We start from the raw sequence: 18,859 nt of genomic DNA on the forward strand, positions 1-18,859 counted from the left end.
TGAAAGGGACTATTGACACATAAACAGATATTTGTGATACGATCACGAAAAAAACACGGAAATTCGTGACAGTATTACGAAGAAGAATAAAAAAATGACGTGACTATATGTACGTTTTTCATGAATCATCATGTGAATCAAACTTTCTCAGATAACTGGGACTCATTATGCATTAAATTCTTGTAGCTGTCCTTCATGTATCAGAACTTTAAACTATGCAATAAATTTGAATCATTAGTCTAGATTATTGCTCGGCTTTCATGTCAAGCACTTATTTACATTGTAAAAAATATTAAAATCAATAGGCTGAATTGACAGAAGCTTGATGAGTAATATATCAAATTTAGCGTAGCCCAGGCTGTATTAATTACATCAATCTGACCATGCTGGCTTAAAAGAAAGCTTGCTTAGGAGCATTTCAATATTTAACATACCCGTGACCAACACGATTTAGCTTAAATGCCAAATATATATGTGCAACATGGGTGCCAGGCAGATTTTCATCCTGCTCTAGTGCAACACACAAGTCTGCATAGAATAGTGAACGCAGTGGACGAAAATAAATAGTCTTTGAAGGGCAAGGTCGAAGCGGAAGGTAAATATTGAAGAGAGTATATAATGAGAATAAGCTCGTTGACATCCAGAACCACACTGCTGAAAGAGGCCAGCTCATATAAAGGGCTGAAGCACGTCGCTGTCCGGTGCTGAAAGTCAAAGCTGCTCATGACGACCGAGGCAGGTGACGCTGTCCAAATGCGAGAGGTGCTGAAATCTTCTGTTGTGCTGAAGAGTGTGGAAAACCGTGCGCTCTCTGTGGGTGGCAGCAAGGCTTGTTTGTTGAGAGCTGTCAACAGTCTCCTCAACACTTCACACATGAAGTGTTCCTGTTTCATCTGCTCCACTTTTAAATTGACTGAATTCATATGTGTACGTGGTCAGTCAGTCTCTTTGCCAACTACGTTGTGCCTTGTTGTTTATCTTTACTGCTGTAGCATGCACTGGTATGTGAAGTGAAATAGCACATGATGCACTTACTGTACATTTATTCATTTAGTAAACTCTATTTTCCTAAACAACCTATAAATGAGACAGCATTTAATATTTCATCAAAGGAGCCAAAAGTAAGAGCTAATATAGAAATGCTTGTTGCAGTATATTGGTAAGGCTCTTGATTTAAAAAGCACCTATTGTCCGATTCACGTTTTAAAATTTTCTTAAGTGTGTATTAGTATAAGCTAACGATATGCAAAAGGCACAAACCCCAAAGTAAACGATGACGCAAGTTATTGTCTCCAACGTAAATCTCTTTTCTTGGACTACAACAAACACACGGATTGTAGGCAACAGTTTACTTTCTCGGATTGGTGATGTAGAATAGACTGACATCATCATAATTCCTGCCGCTTCGGACTCACAGCCTGTAAGTTAGCAACCGAATCTTTTAAACATAGTAAGGACCATCTCGTTTCCAGCTGAGGTCAGAGGTATTTAGGCCAATCCAAGCGTGCCGCACAAGCCCTGAAAAGTGAAGCCAAAACTTCTAGATCGCCCCCCAGTGACTGGTCCCAGTATAGGTCATAAACCCCACCTCACCCATGTTATTCAATGGGACTTGCGACCAATTAAACAATTTTATTACACTCCAATTATCTTTTTCCGAAGCTGGTTTCTGTCATTTACGGTAGTTTTTATCACACTGATGTAAATTCAAGTGTTTGTTTTCAAAATAAGTTTGTTTTTAGTTAGTTATTTAATGCTATAAAAAAAACGGTGTTGTCACGTCATGATTGACAGATGTTATATGCGTATTCTTCGAGAGCGAGGGCGGGGCCTTGATTTCGCGCCTTTACTTCCTGGTAACTACTGCGCAGGACTGGTCCCGAAATCGCTACTGCGCAGACTCAAGACCCAAGTTGTTAGCGCCGTATCAGGACACTGGCGGCTTCACTTTTCACCAATGGAAGAGAGCGAACGGGCGTCGTCCATCTTTTTTTAAAGTCTATGGGCCAATCACAACGTACAGATTAGCTGGCCAATCAGAGAAACAGAGCTTTCAAATCCGTACGTTTCAGGAAGAGAGTAAAATCTGGAGCTACAAAAATGTACGGTATGTTGAAAACAATGTGTTTTTTTAACCATGAACCACGCCAACACATTTTATTAAACCAAATACACAAAATAACGTTGTTTTTTAGCAATGAAATAGGTGCTCTTTAAGCATAATTTATCCAGAATATTATGTAAATCTTGGAGCTTTTTATTCCATTGTGCCACATTTTGCTGTTTTAGAAATAAAAATCTATCTGTAATGCTGCTTAAATGAGTTTAGTCCAATTTAGACAATAAAGCTTGTAGACAGTAGAAAAACAAATATATTTGTAATTGCGCCAACTTTGGTACGTTACTCAGTGTTCATAGTATAAAATGCATCCAAGGATAAAACAGTGTTGTGCTCCAATATGACCATCTGCAGAGCAGATATTTTGCTCTGTACTTATTTATTTATATTAGGATTTATGGCTTGAAACAGCTGCTCGGTAAGCGTATATACAGTAAAGCAGACAATCATATAGCTAATTTTTGTCAGCAGGATAAGCCTGTTAGATAATCCAAATCCACAACACTGAACGATAGAGAGACAGTGAGTCTACGGGAGATTAAAAAGAGGAGATTGTGAGTGCTGAATCCCACATCGCACATCATGTGACCTTAATTCCTCTCTGTCATTTCTTCCCGCGGAGTGTGAGAGAGACCACCAATCACAGGCTCAGCTCGTGAGGACTGGAAGAAACACCAATGTGGAGAAAAAAATAAGTAAAATACTCAAACAAACTGTAATGCATATGTGCTCTTTCAAACAATCATTTACTCTTCCTCTACACCCAATTAAGTTTCGGTTTAATGCTCAAATATATATTTTTCCTTGCAAAATGTCACAGCTCAATGTCAGTCAAGGAAATAACAACATATTCAGCACAAATGTTTTAATTAAAAAAAAAATCATATTGGTCCACCACTAATCTGAATACTGCATCCTTCAAAGTTGCATACATATGCTTTACTAGACTTTTTTTTACTATTAACCTAATTTAGCAATAAACACGTTTCTCAATGTCTCTCCATTCTGTATAAATGTTTATTACGCAGCCGTTAACATAAACAGATGTATCAATAGAGCCTCTGCCAGCTTCACTCATTAACTATTGATGTGGTGTGAGATCTGGCGCCACAGCTGGATACACACACACACACGCACACACATACACACGTGTACACACAGATTGTTTATTTCCACGCTCATTGACAATGGACTCGTTTCAAAACTGTCTCCATGGTACTGGACCACACAAGAGGGTGATCAGTTTAAACTCACGCCAATCCTACGATGCTATAAAAAGCCAATAACCATACAGAAATGAGCTTCGCTCAAAGGAGCTACACTGGAAATTTAAACAAACAATACCTTTGTTCATTGTTCATTCTGTACCCTTCTGACCTCCCATGAAAGTACGTATTAATATTTAAAAGCGGAGAACTTGAAAACGGCCTTCTGGGGGGATCGGAAAGCAATTGAGATCAGATTGAAGTTTGCTTTGATTATGAAAAAAGGACGAGGGGTGGATAGCAAGCATTGGCTTTCGAGGATTATTTCAGACTGGATAATGGTAGAAAATAGAGTGAAGTTGTTTGAAGCGCCGCAATAAGCCATCCTTTCCCTCTTTCATGTTTCATGAGGGAACAACTGTGCATGTTAACCACAATCCAGCAGCCCCTTTGTTCCCTTTACAAAGGGAAATGGTTTTATACTAACACAGCCTCTGAAAATAGTGAAACCGGAAGAGATCCATATATCAGGTGCGGTTTTACATTACCCAAAGAAAAGATGTATGAAAGGCAATATAATTGCGTTACTGTAATATATCTACGTGACAACATGCAGAGAGTCTAAAAATACAACCTGACTTTTAAGGGTCTATTAACCAGAAAGGATGCTACAGGACTCGTGTACTCCACCGCTAAGATTATTAGGCGGGAATGAAGTATGATAGGAGAGAACTGTATGTGGGGCGGGGGGCCATATGGGGGAGGGGGTGTAGGTTCTCATCACAAAGCCCATAAACCACACTAACTAATGTACACCATCTACTCTTCAATTTTGAGAGCCGATAGTGTATCACAGTGTAAACAACAGCGAACACACAACCAGAGATGCCCGTGTCTAGAAGAAGGCTGGACACACACCCCTTTTGCTGATAGTTTTAAAGAAAGGGTAAAAGAGAAAGGCAGAAAGTAGAGTAGGATGAAGAGAGAGAGAAAGAGAAATGACCTCTTGTTTGCCAGGTTCAGAATTGGTAAGAGCGGTACACGACTGAAGTTATTCCTCTTGGAATCAGCCAGTCACGAGTCAGTGGTTGGTAGGAAGCAGTGTATCTCACGCTCCTTTAACTGAGTGCTATTATGGACCGTTTATACTTGGCAATTAAAATACAAAGCCTTTCTATAAACCCACACATACAGCTGAGCATACATTGCCAGAAATATACATGTAGATGCAAAGCCAAATCATTATCAACAGTATAAAACTCTACAACCTAATCATTTCACACAACCTGGAAACCCAAAGCAGACCTAAAATCTCCTGAAACAGTTGAGTACAGTTGGCAAGAGAGGTAACACTGTAGGTAAGCTGTTCTCAGTACTGTACTAGTCAAGAGTTCCTACCTGGCGGTCTGAAGTCACTCCTGGGTTTTTGCTCACAACAGGACAGGAAAACCAGGAGGTGGATGCTGAAATAGAATTGAGTTGATCCTGCCGAAATACAGATGGCCTTATGCACACACTCTCTCTCTTACACACGCGAGCATCCACGACTGGCACACGGTGCTGAATCCCTCCCTCTCTCTCTCTTTCTCGCTCGCTCAGCCTTGTTCTACTCTTCTTCCCGCCCACCTACCCCCAACACCCTCCCTTTCCCATCTTTTCTTTCACACACATGCACATACTGTCATTCTCTCCCATCACACATGCGCACACACTGATTCCATCTCTCTCTCTCTCTCTCTCTCTCTCTCTCTCTCTCTCTCTCTCTCCAGGCACTCACTCAATCGCTGACAGATGCACTCTTTTGTACATACATTCAGCCATGCTCTGTATCTTTACTTAACAAACGTGCTCTTTTCCTGCTTTTGTCTTTCACAACCAGGGACAGGCACACGCAAACACTTCTTTCACAAAATTAAGGCTATGATAGGAATGGAATGCAAGCTTACAATTTGTGTTACCCCTGTATAAACCAGAGATGTTCACAAGTCTCTGAGCTCGAGTCCGAGTCAAGTCTGAAGTCTTTGAGCTCGAGTCCAAGTCAAGTCTGAAGTCTTTGAGCTTGAGTCCAAGTCAAGTCTGAAGTCTCTGGGCTCGAGTCAAAGTCAAGTCTCAAGTCTCGTTGTAACAAATAAAACTCTAATAACAAATAAAGAAATTATAAACATTTATAAAAAAGAACATAGTTGCACATTAAGTAAGGTATAAAATTAGCATTATGTACATAAATTAAATTAAATGGATAATAACACTGTCTTTGTTGTACAAATTAAATATTATTATTATTATTATTTTTGAGCAATAGAAGTGATTTTCTGTTTGTCTTGGGTTGTTTGATTAACATAAATGACACAGACTTAGGTAGGTTAATTGAGGTTACTGTCTCTTTATTAAGAACAAATAAGCCCAGTTTCTGACTGGTTTCTTAAGACATAAACAAAAATGTTTTATTAGAAAAAGAATACTGTGAGATCATTTTGCGTGTATGTATGTGCCTTGTCCAGAAAAGAAAGATTTTATGTTGGCTTAACTTTTGAAACACTTCTCTCTGTATGTACACTACTGAGGGCACTAAACGCGTGCTCAAACACAGGCGGAGCGCTTCAGGAAGAAGATGCAGCAGTCGCTTCACATAAAAACGTTACGTTGTTTTTCATTGCTCTATTCAGCAAATGTATGTTAATGGACTACACTGTATGACACAAAGTAGCGCAACTCTGGACCTGACTGGAGCTGGACCGGACACACTTAACCGCATGTGCGTACAGAAATCTGCTCACTTGAGCACCTTTTTGCGGTTAAATTGTTTAACCATTTAAACAATTGCAAGCCTTAGAAACAATGATAAACTTACCCTATTTAAATTGCATATTAATCCGCAAATCGCATGCGAGCCGAACCGCGGATCCGTCACAGCACTCACTACCCAAAGCTTCAGATGAATGCCACAGCAGCGGCCGGTGTTGTGTCGAACTCGGTTCCCCCCGCGGTGCATTCATGTATGTTCGCGGCCGCGCGCGCGGAGCAGATACGTCACGTGACGTGTTAAGGGCGATTTATAGTCGTGCGTAGGTCCTACGGTGTAGCAGCGACGACGTATGTTCCGCGTCGGTTTTCATTTATAAGCCGTTTCTCAATGTCAAGGAAGGATCCTCGGAAGCTAGAATTTCGAGGATGCTACGTCATCGACGTCCGTCGAAGGACTGTTCCAATGTCGAGGATCCTCGAAATTTCAGCCAAGGACTGAGTCCTTCGTTCGAGAAATATCCCATATACAGGAAAGGATGCAAATTTGTATCCTTCGCGCTCTTCACGCGCTGAAATCACCCACAATCCTATGCGCGCAGCACCGAAAGCACACCTTTCAATCACGCAATGACGTAATGACGTGCACTTGTTAGCCTGTTCCATTTAACGTGTTCTCCGAATGCTTAAAAGGAGCCTCGCCTCGCCTCTCAAGGAAGTGACTTGTAAGGACTAGTCCTGCCAAGGAAGTATCCTTGACATTGAGAAACGGCTATACTTGTGCGTCGCCGTCCGCGTCGACGTGCAAACACACGCGAAACCGCTGGTTGGCAGTAATCACGCGTGTAACCACAGTAGCAGCAGAAGTCGTCACAGAAGAAGAAGCTAAGCAAGTAAACCCACAAACGAAGAAGAAATAGCAACTTGTTGTGCATAAATTGAGAAGACCATCAATGATGGTAGTAAATAAACAGCGACTTATGTTTCAGTTTGAGTTAAATCGCTCCTCAACTTGGCTCATCTTTGTTTTCACCGTCTCAAACGGAAATACCTATGACGCAGTTTTTTTTACCTGACGGGAGGGGTTCTGGTGGACCAATCACAGCGCTTACGGTCCGCGTAGAGCCGACGCGCTGTTAGAAAATTTGTGAGGTGCGCGTCAGGCTACGCAGAGATACGCACAGGCTACGGATAGCCTACGCCGTAGCTACGCCGTAGGACCTACGCACGACTATAATTCGCCCTTTACGTCGTGGGCAGGTTGTAGGTAACGGAGGGAGCTATGACAGCGAGCTCATCAGTCGTTTCCTAAAAATTAACATTGTTCACGAGTCGCGCGGCTCGAGTCCGAGTCGAGTCTGAAGTCTTTGAGGGTCGAGTCTCAAGTCGAGTCTGAAGTCACTGTGTGTGCGACTTAAGTCGCACTCGAGTCCGAGTCTCAAACTCGAGTCCCCATCTCTGGTATAAACGTATACCGTACATGTAATATTTAGCAGACTGATCAAATAAAAACAATAAAAAGTTGTGAGACACAGTAATGGTATGCTCAGAATGGAATACCAGCTTACCCTTAAAGGGACAATGTGTAGTTTTTTAAGTATGTTATTAGTCAAAATCAATGTCTTTATTCATAAATATGTCCTCATTGGTGTCAAATGACCATCTGACTTTTCTTTGTACATTTCTTCTCTTTGTTTACATTAACGGGTAATGCGGCTATCACATAGGACGCAGTGTGCCCTGCACTCGCCACTGGGTTCAGTGCAGCCAAGCGATTTGCGCTCTGCTGGCCAGACCAAAGTAGGCAGGGTTTTCAAAACTCTAAATAGTGGATGAGGAATGTTGCCTGTCTCCATTTCACGTAACTTTAAGCTGCTTACCTTCAACAAGCTACCTGGCATAAAGTACGCCTATACCAACTTGAATTGCTACGTGCTTCCATGACACGCCTTTCCTTCTGATGTCTCTGTAGGAGCGTAAACATTATAAAGCTCCGGGAATTCCGAAACACACAGTAGCCTATAAGCTTTTCGTCAATTTTGATTTTGCCGCTTGTTTGGATGCCCTGTTTCTATTGGCCACATGGGTAATCGTCACAAAGCGCAGCACAAAAGTTAAACTATTTTGAACTTTGACCACGTTGTGAGCGCAAGCTGCTTTGCTTAACGCAACAACAAACCGCCCTCGCGCAGAGCAAGCCATTGAAATGCACACCGCGTCCTATGTGAAAGACGCATAAGTCCAAGAAGGCTTTCGTGTCGTTTCGCCATATTGAAAAACTATAATAGTAGAGAGGGACAAAAAGCACTAGCCTACCGCAACGCGTTTTTGTTTAGAACACATAAACCAGCTGAAACGAACAATGAGAACAGTGAGTACATAATGGCTACCGCAGTTGCAACACGCATTTGGAAAAGCGAGGCGCTAGAGAGCACTATTTGTTTGAATGCAAAATACAATTTCACCACTAGATGGGGGAAAATCCTACTTACTGTCCCTTTTAATTGAAAGTTGCACAGTATACAGCACTATGAGTATTGCTCACTATTACCAGCTTGGGTGTGCATTATTTTCTAATAATTCAATGGCCTGTCATCAATTATTCCTTATATAGACATTATTCTACAATAGATATTGTCACATCACCTCAATAAACTGCTGGTCCAAATGTAGTAGATCACCAACTTCTGCAATCCATCAATGCAAAATTTTGCATGCTTTCACAATATATAAACAGTATACTACTCACTACTAAGCTAGCCACATCTTCAACCATTGCACTTTTTATACACAGTGCGTGAAAACAATGACCCAATCAGATGTATCCAGGGGTGGGATAAGCAAATTTAGAAAGTGAGTGTATTAGGTACTTATATTATTAAAAGTGTAAGGAGTTTTTATACCAATAAACGTTTATTCTAGCTGTTTCAACGTTTTAAGAGCACGATGTGAGTGAATGCCTCCTTTCACTGCCACATTTTTCACATCTCTCTCTCTCTCTCTCTCTACTGTAGATGCAGCCCACGTCCCCTTCAGGAGTCAGTCAAGGGCATTCCCAAAGAAAGTGTATGCAAATGCACCGTGAGCCCGGAGCAGCTGCCTGGCCCCTCCCCTGGTCCAGATGCTGGGCCCGGGAGGGGTGGGTAGGGGGTGTGCAGGGGGCAGGCCGGTAACCTAAAGGGACTAAAGTCACTGTAATAAACACAGCTTGAGCTCAGCTTGCTGACAAACCAATTTAGTACAACATCGATGGTAATAATGACTTTTTAAACATAGTCATTTTCTAAATCGGCTGATTTGTATATTTGTCGGGTTGATTTCGGGTGCTTATCCTGCTTTTTGGCATCTCTAAGTGGAGGTGATGGAATGAGCGTGGTTTGAATTTTCTACAAGGTCACGCTGTTTACTAAAGAACGCTCCATGCTGCGCATCTGCAAGCAAGGATAAGAGAAATGGGACGGGCTTGCGCGCTCACACGATGCACTGAGGTCGGAGTGTTGGGATCGCTCTCTTTATTCGGTATCAGACTCTACCTCCTCTCTTTGTCTTCCTGACCTCATTTTCTTCCAGTCTCTTGTTCACACTCTGTCTAATACCTCGCTCACGCTGTGACGGTTCATTTTTCCATTGTGCGTGTGTGCTGCAGGCAGCGATATGTTCAATCTGACAGTTTACATTAGCAAAAGCCTCTCAGCAACAGAATAAGCTGTTGGCCATTAATGACATCCACTCAGACAGCTGCTGTGCACACAGGTCAGGTTTCTCTTTTCATGTGCACTCGCAACAAAATCTTAAAATTATGACCTGTACTACAACCTTGTAATTAGGTAAATGCTACACCTATATGACTTTATATGATTTTGCAATCAAATGTTCTTTAAAAAAACTGTAATATAGGCGTACAACTCATTTTTATGCTGCTTTTTAGTCCTTTTAGTGCTTACCAGCTTAAAGGTAGGGTATCAAATTTTGAAAAATGCTAACGGTAGCTGACTAGCATTCACTATTTAAAGACTATTAGTTACATGAGTAAGTATGGTGGCACAAAATGAAACTTTTGTTTGGAGCCATAGGAATGAATGGGGCTAGGCTAAATGCTAACACATTCAAGAAGTGCTGTACAAAGATTAAAAGTGCACGCATTGAAAATGATGGTGTTTTCCTTTACGATTTACTTCATACGATTTCATGCGCATTCCATGAAATCAGACTGGGTGATGTATAAAAAAGAGTGACTCAAACATTTAGCAAAAAATCAAATTATCGACGAAAACAAGGTAACCGCTAAAATGTGCATTCAAAATTGATTGACTGGTCTGGCTCAATGAAAATAAACCTACTGAGGAAAGCGCAAGCACTTTTGGCAGACAAAGTGGGGATGGAAAAGCACTCACGTGAGATAGTTTGAGTTTTCTAGGGTCCGTTCGGCAAAAACACATTCATTTTAGATTACCCAAGGCCGCTAATATTATACCTGACCCATTTCCAAGGCACACGTGAAAGACCCACTCGGGTCGAATGTTGGGTTTTTGGATCTAAATGGACTCGTGAAGACCTCTACAGTTGTGTATTCTCTATGGTTCGTGTTACAATGCAGCGCAATGTAATGTTAATACAGCATCCCTGTCAGGAGCGCCGTCTCCCAACAGACTCTTAAGTTTGTAAGAAGTAATATTGATGGATCAGGAAGTGTGTGTGCTTACACAAGCAACCAGGCAGGAAATCAAACCCAGCGCAAACAGAGTCAAAGCTTAATGATTACCCACGTTAAGCCGTCTGTTTCAAACAGCAAACCTTTATGGGGGAAGTGTGTCTCTTGCTTTCTATTTAAACAGACGTGTGTTGAATCTCACGCGGTGTGACATGACTGCGTGTCGTGTGGGACAGGAAGACGGTTTATACTTAGCTCCCTGAAAGAGAAAATTGAGAACCAGCCGACTGGAGCGGGAGTAGATGCGAGGATGATGACGGCGACCCGTGCGCATGTTTGCCACATAAATGTAAGCTTATTGATCCAAGGCGGGGGGATTTCTCACATCTGTACCACTACGTACTGTTGAAGCCGTCATTATCTCATGCCACATTGGGCTTATCTGCTATATCTCTTCAGCTCACGGCAGTAAAACAAAGGAACATTATCAAACCTCACATATCTCTTGCTGGCAAGGATCCCACGTTGAATAATTCACTGCACTGTTGGCAGCTTTCACAGTGCATTATACTGCCCTCTTGGGGACAACAGTTTTAAATAAACATAATGAATGACCTCTGAACCAGACTTAAACAATGAGAAGGTGTACCCATCTGTTATCTAAGGTCAGATAGCTCTTAGCCGACTAACTGATTGAGCCTCTCTTCACTTTTAAGGCATAATGGCTCGGTTCCCATGGGCGCATCTGTTCCCATAGCAATGGCCTGGTATACACAATCAACAACCAGCTATGTTGGGGCTATAATGATCTGAATAAGCACAATCATTATTTTGTCAGTGCCTAATCATTTAGTGTAGTGTAAAAAAATGATTTATTTTGTAAAGCAAAGATTTTTATTCACGCTGGTAATAATAGTGGCAACTTGAGGAAAATGAATGTATTTAGAATTTGGCCACATTAAGATTACTGACAGTGATGACTGTGTATGGTTGGTCTTTTATAAAATATCAAGCCTTTATTTTGTGTACATCAGTTGCTGCTTGAAAAATTTTACTGGTGTACTTACATTTACTGGTATATTTGTAACCCTGTTTGTGAAATCCAAGCATCAAAGTTTTATTTCAGTAATTAATTTTACTATAATTTTAATCTTTGATATGACTGTATCAGTCAATATTATAGATAAGGTTATATTTTAACAAAATGTTTTTATATTATATAGAACGATTTTACGTATAAAATAGTAAATGACAAAAAATGACTTTAGCTGGGTTTTCACAGGTAGGTTCACATGCCAGCATTGGCGGCTCATGACTGCTCATTCGAGGAGCGTATTCAAAATATGTGTTCGGAGTGTCATGTGCGTTGATCGTGTTTTTTTTAAATATGTGTTTGTTGCGTCATATGAACCATGCACATCACGTGTTTGTCAAAATAAGTGCCTGCTGCACACGCGTCAAAACCGTTTATAATAAAAGAGACGCTCACGTTCACAAAATACACACAAGACACACATTACACATGAGATTATGCGAGTATCTGGCAAACACAAGGGTCACTTTTATCATAAACCCTTTAGACGTGTCTGCAGCAGGCACTTATTTTAAGAAGACACTTGATGCACATATGATCACTTGACATATTTTAAAATTTACGAACCACACACGACAAGCTAAATACATGTTGCATCGAGCACCCTCGAAAAAAGAAGTTACCAGCCGTCACTGCATGCCAGTATTTGATTTTAGCAGTAATCACTCAATATAATGATATTATCATACGATACCATCATCGTACTATAGTACCATTACGGTACTTTAGCGTAAGCGTTGCTTTTTAAACGTGCCATCGTTGCAATTTCTTGTGATATCTACTATGACATCAGCTCATACTCCCTGCAATTGCCTGTACTCTGAATGGTAAACAGATTTGAAGAAATGGCATGGAGAAGAGTACTTAATACAATAATCTCAGATGTGCAGTGGAGGGTCTGCTTCGGCACAGAAAAATAAATTAAGAACGGAGCTCTCAGCTGCCACAATAATGAGGTAAAGCAGGAACACACAGCTCACTTACACCTGCTAACCACAATGAGTGCCAACTCAATGACTCAATAAAAAGTGAAAGAAAGTTAGAAACAGAGAACGTGCAAAACTGTATTAAAAGTCGAAGGCAGTCTGTCAAGTTGGCCTAATTGTAACCAAAACAGTTCACGGAATATATATATATATATATTAGGGCTGTCAATAGATTAAAAAAATTAATCTAGATTAATCGCATGATTTCATGAGTTAACTGCGATTAATCGCAAATTAATCGCACATTTTTATCCATTCTAAATTTACCCTAATTTAACACTTTTCAGGTTTTTAATATTCTAATCATATATACATATATAGATGCTTTATACAAATGTATGTTAACAACAGCCTGTTTACATTTTAACAGAATCACCAGCCATTGTTTTGTATATGAATTTTCCTTTCAGAAGATTTTTCTTTCTCCATTTTTGTTTGCTGCTGCATCATTTGTGACCTGTGCTGGCAAGTTGAGTCGGAATTAGCAAATTTTTAAAAAATAGTTGTTCGTATTTTGACATTCTCTATTAAAACATAGAACAATGCATGATTTGTTGAAATATAACAAAATATGACAGAACTACACGTGTTAAAAGTTGTAAGAGTCAAATTACTACAAAAATTTTCACATCCATACATTATATTACCACATCAATACCTTAAAATCACTGGTAAAACTAATAGATTTAGCACACACAAAGCAAAAACATCATCAATGTATGTTCAACTTTTTTTCCTTTTGTTTGATTGACATTGAGACAGACTGCTTAAAATCTAAGTGATCTAATATAATGTTACACATCAGATATTTTTACCCAACAGTTAACCAAACATTTACTTAAAACATAACAGATTATAGAGCCTACCTGCGTGAATTCTTATCAAAACAGATATTTGTAAAACTGTAATTTTGTGTAGATGTCTCTATATCCGGGTCGCGCACTCGCGCGTCTGTGTGCACGCGCTTCAGATATCAGTCAGTCAGCGTGAGGGGATCGCTTTTGAGTCTTGTCGCTCTTAATAACTCTTTAACATTAATCAGGTACCGAACTTTATCTCTCTTAATGACTATTTTAACATCAAGCAAGTCCTGCAGTCTATTTTATAAGTCATGCATAAAAGCGAAACCAAAATGAATTGAGACGCATCTTTGTATTAGATTAAGCATTAGGAGGACGGTAACGTTACACCTCTCAGAGGTATAAATAACGATCATATCAGATGTCCAACGAGCATTTAGAGCATTGGATTTGGTAGACGATTTGCTTAATGTTCTTATTTCTATGAAAACCTTTTACTCATTTAGAGAGAGTCACATTTGTCTGCGTCTCTGTTCATTCAACTATGGGCTGGACCAAGGGTCAAAAAGAAATTGCGCGTTGCGTTAATCTCCGTTAATAAAATTAGTGGCTTTAAAATGAATTTGCGTTAACGCGTTATTAACGCGTTAATTTTGACAGCCCTAATATATATATATATATATATATATATATATATATATATATATATATATATATATATATTTGAAATTGTCTTTTTCAAAATATACACGGGGCATAGGAAAGATCTAAACAGTGCCAGCTTGTCCTATGAATATTAATTAGGTGATGTAGAAGCCTGTTAAATATGTCAAATGAAATGCTCTAAGTGTCATGCATGTAATGTCATTGGCCAAACATAAATGGTTAGGGTCATTTTACATTCCAGTGTAATTTCAGATGTAGGACATTAACGTTCCTGGTAGAATTCCCAAGCTAAAAGCTAAGTTTAGACTTTACATAAAGATAACACACGCTTCTCATAGGTCTAAAGCACAATGACCTATTTCTTACAAAAGTAGCAAATTATAGCCGCAGTTCATTAGCATGGACATTTGTTCAAGTTCATTACTATTGACCTCCCTTATGTTTTTGTAAATCGTAGGCAGAGTTTTGCGTTTGTGCTTGGGGGCACCCAATGACAAATAAGGGTACTGCATGCCTTGAGATTAGCGAGAGAGTGTGGCTTTGTGGTTAATAAATATGGTTTATGAATTAAAACTATTTAGCCTTAAGTTACTCAGTATACCTATTAAAATATTAAGATTAGAAAATAGAAATATGTGACCGGTCACGGAAAGTAGGGACATTTGAAGGTAGGCACTCAAAAAAGCTCAAAGGGGTGAAAACAGCCTCTAAAGACTTAGCAGTTTTCACCTCTCTCTGCTGCTGGAAGTGACAATTGGGGTCATTTACATCTCATTTAGATTGCTTTACAGTGGGGAGCTTTACAGAGTGTATGGTTTGGGTCAAAACGGTCACAAAAAATGTGCCATCAAAGAAGAAAAAACTTGCAAACAGGTAATATATAAATAAATGTCTCTTTGCATCTACGGATACAACTGTATAGGCAACTCTTATGTACACACTGAATAAAATATAAGATAAACTCTCTTATCTGTAAATATGTTCACGATTATTTTTTCTAATGAAAGAGTGCATAATCCTATCATTGTCATACTAAAATAAGGAAACAACACACAGATAGCTATTAATGTTTATTTTTTAAACATTTCAAACAAGCATACAATGCTTGAAATAAAAACGTCTTACATTTTTACTTTGTAAAAAGAAAGTTTCCTAAAAATGTAGAACTTTTAACAATAGTTCTTTTTGTAAACAAAATTAAAGTTGCTGTTGTTTTTATAACCATGTGCACGAGACTGAAGTCACGTGATTGCAGTGATGCAGCTGACGTGTTATCTGGTGCGCCCCAGCCTTTTTTGTGCACCCGAGCTTCGTTTACAGTCTGAAGGAGACGCACGTGACTTCACGCGGTTCACAACAGAACCGGAAAAGAAGACAATGCTGAATAAAGTCATAATTTCTAATTCTAACTGACCCACTGATGTCACATGATCTACTTTGATTATGTTTTTATTACCTTTCTGGACATGGACAGTAAACTAGGGCTGCACGATGTGAGGAAAAGTTGCGATGTTCGGTGACATTGTTTAATGTTGCGATGACGATGTGAGTTGCGATAAATATTACATTTTTTTCATGTTTTAGGGGCCATTCACATGTCACGCCTAAAAAAGCGTGGAAAACGCTAGACATGTAGGTTATTGTCAGGTGACCTGCACGCTGCGCTTGTGTCATTCTGAAAAGTTATGCCGCGCCGCTTCCAGAGCACACATACAGCGCGCCTACATTTGAAATATTGAACTTGAGCGCGCAGTAGACGCAGTATGTGAATCACCGCTTCCACAGTACCTGTGTTTGCGGCGTCATCTCTCCTAAATCCAAAAAAATTCCATGATATAGCTGAAGTGCTGTTCCTTTTCACCACAAGGTCTTCGTCTGACAACACATTTTTCTCACTCTTCTCTCCTTCCTCCGCCATAGTTTCTGCTAACAGGCACAGCGTCGCAACTGACACCTCACAAATCAATCTGAGTGTAGCTGACTTGGGGGTTCCCCTGATTGGCTTAATAGCATGAACGCGCAAACTATGTCTTCAGGACTAAACATGATAGGTCAAACATTTATTACATGCGCTTACCATTTTCCCTTCATTCATCGCATCAAGGCTGTCTGTTGTGTTCATATATAGATTTTCAATGGGGGGGACTAAATCTAAAACATCTTAAACTGTGTTCTAAAGATGAACGGAGGTCTTACGAGTTTGGAACGACATGAGGGTGAGTCATTAATGACATTATTTTCATTTTTGGGTGAACTATCCCTATTAAGTAGCCACGCTGTTCCCATGGGGGGCGGGGGCAATAACAAAACAAACAAAAGGCGCTTATCCAGTATGTAAATACACAGACAATGACACTCCCCACTGCATGCTAGAATCTCCGGAAAAGCAAGCTGATTTCAACCTCAAAATGTACACTTTTAACACGGAGAGGCATCTTCGTGATCACAACTAACAGATTCTGCAAAAAACGAAAATCACCTTTTTTTGAAAATTTTTCATTTAGCTCGAAAGTTGTGCTGCCGACTTGTGTCACTGGTTTCCGTGACGGGGCACATTTTTATTTCATAAATAGCTCAAAATTATAATTGCCTCTGGTTTGGGGGGGGGTACCCCCCTGCCCCCCAAAGTCTGCCTATGTTTTAAATACATTCACAGTTTGTTCATACTGGCCTACAAAATTAAGTTACGGCCGTCTAGAAAAAATAACTATTAATAAACAAATAATTTTTTTCCAAATGTGGAACATAGAGGTGGAAAGATTCGGGGGTTGGATATTTACACATTTTTTGAAGGTTATATAACTTGATCCACTTAAAATGGCACCTGTACACCTCTGTGTGCATCCATTTTAAAACCATTCAACAATGCATCTTTCAAGCCTTCGAACTTTGCAATATCGGCCAAAACCTTGCCTATTCTTAAATGCAAAACCACAAACAGGAGTATCTCCTTGAAAAATAAAACACTCCTTGAAAGTGTGTCTGCAAGAAAGACCAGGGCTAAGAAACCGAGGGTAAATGGACAGGAGAGATGGAAAGGTCTTGATCAAAGCATGTATCCTGAACAAGAGAGGGCTCTCAACCAAACAAAGGGTCGAGGGTACTTTAAGCTGTGAGAACTACATGCATCCAACGAGCATCATTAATGTGAGTGATGCTGTTTTCATTCTTTATACTTTGATACGGTACACAAGATTTGAGTTTGATGGACAATACACCAATTAAGTCCTAAAATCAAGAACCTTTCGAAAAATTCACTTTTTTAGGGTTTTATTATGAGAATAAATTTGATATTGTCATTTGGATTACCAATTTTAAGATAAGAACAAAATTAAATGAGTTTCATAAAACGGTTTCGTGTCACATTACATACAAATACATTTATTTGCTTGTTAAATGTGGCCTTGTAAGACTTCATCTTTACAAAACTGGCAAAACTAGCAAAATTATAATCAGTTTAAAACAAGTGGATTTGATTGAGCGTTTGCGTGGTGATCTGGAGCAGACACACATAGATTTTAAATGCATTTTAGGCAGGGAAACTTCCCTTAATTATTTCTGATGGTTTAATTACACTTCCCGTTTGCCAGGAGCATCAACCTGCCATACGCGAGCGAAACAACTTTATTTTCATTATTTTCCGTGCCTGTCTTTCTCTGTATGTCTGGGCACCCCTCCGCTTTCTTTGCCGAACGCAGGTGTTCACTTCAAAGTTGTCACTTGCGAACGCTCCCAAACTAGATGCGAACGCGAAAACAGGCGTACGCACCTTCATCTCCTCTTGGCACCTGTGGAAGTCATTGTCTCTGACAGCGGAGGAGGACACGCTGCAGATGTTGGGATGGTAATGAAGTGTGAGAGTGGGAATGTCCAGGATGTCCAGTATAATCATACTCCACACTTCCCAAGTTACCTTGCCTCCTTAATATATTCAGATCTAGTCACATTGGGCAGACTTGTGATGTGTAAATTCAGATGCTGTTGCAGGTTTCAAACATGTTGAAGAAACATTGTGGATTGTTATGCTGTTCCTTGCTGGTACATGCACATAGTCAATGTTTAATCCGCAAAACCAGCTAAGAAAGTAAGATGACAACCCTGGTGTATCTGGTTTGGTATCTGGTGTATAGACCGATTAATCGCCTATGTCACTGGGACGTCTCAGCTCTAGCTGGAGGCAAAAAATAAGTAGGAACTCATAGCAGGCGCGCTAAAAGTTTAAGGTTTTGACTTTAAAATGTCATCTTGTTGTGTTTTTGGCTGCCAGAATAGAAGGAACAGCACCAAAGATTTATTTTACATCTTAAAAAAGTATTGTTCCTATTAATATTCATTGTTGTAAATAAAGGCTTCCAAGAGGTCTTTTTGGGCAACTTCTTATTTGACAGACACCTTAATTCAAAGCAACTTACAAGCATTCTGCCTATAGACGGTTTCATTGGAAGCACGTGATACACGTTCAGTGTTGGGCAAGTTACTTCCAAAGTGTAATACATTATATATTACAAATTACTGTCATTTGAAAGTAATTAGTTACATTACAATATTACTGTCTCTGAACTGTAATGAGTTACACTACTTTTGCATTACTTTTGAG

At 39.8% G+C, this 18,859-nt stretch overlaps 1 protein-coding gene across 5 annotated transcripts in view; it reads right to left on the reverse strand.

Moving 5' to 3' along the window:
- The window catches only part of syt1a (synaptotagmin Ia), a 246,624-nt gene that overhangs the window by 99,045 nt on the left and 128,720 nt on the right, over positions 1–18,859 (reverse strand). Inside the window, exon 1 of one of the 5 annotated variants that reach the window (XM_055190791.2) lies at positions 4,723–4,901. The exons of the other annotated variants lie outside the window; for them this stretch is intronic. The gene's annotated coding sequence lies outside the window, so the exon portion shown is untranslated. Of the gene's footprint in view, positions 1–4,722; positions 4,902–18,859 lie in introns of those variants that run through there. 5 annotated transcript variants of the gene reach the window in all.

Source organism: Misgurnus anguillicaudatus, chromosome 1, assembly GCF_027580225.2.
Source record: "Misgurnus anguillicaudatus chromosome 1, ASM2758022v2, whole genome shotgun sequence".
In the NCBI taxonomy this organism is placed as follows: Eukaryota; Metazoa; Chordata; class Actinopteri; order Cypriniformes; family Cobitidae; genus Misgurnus; species Misgurnus anguillicaudatus.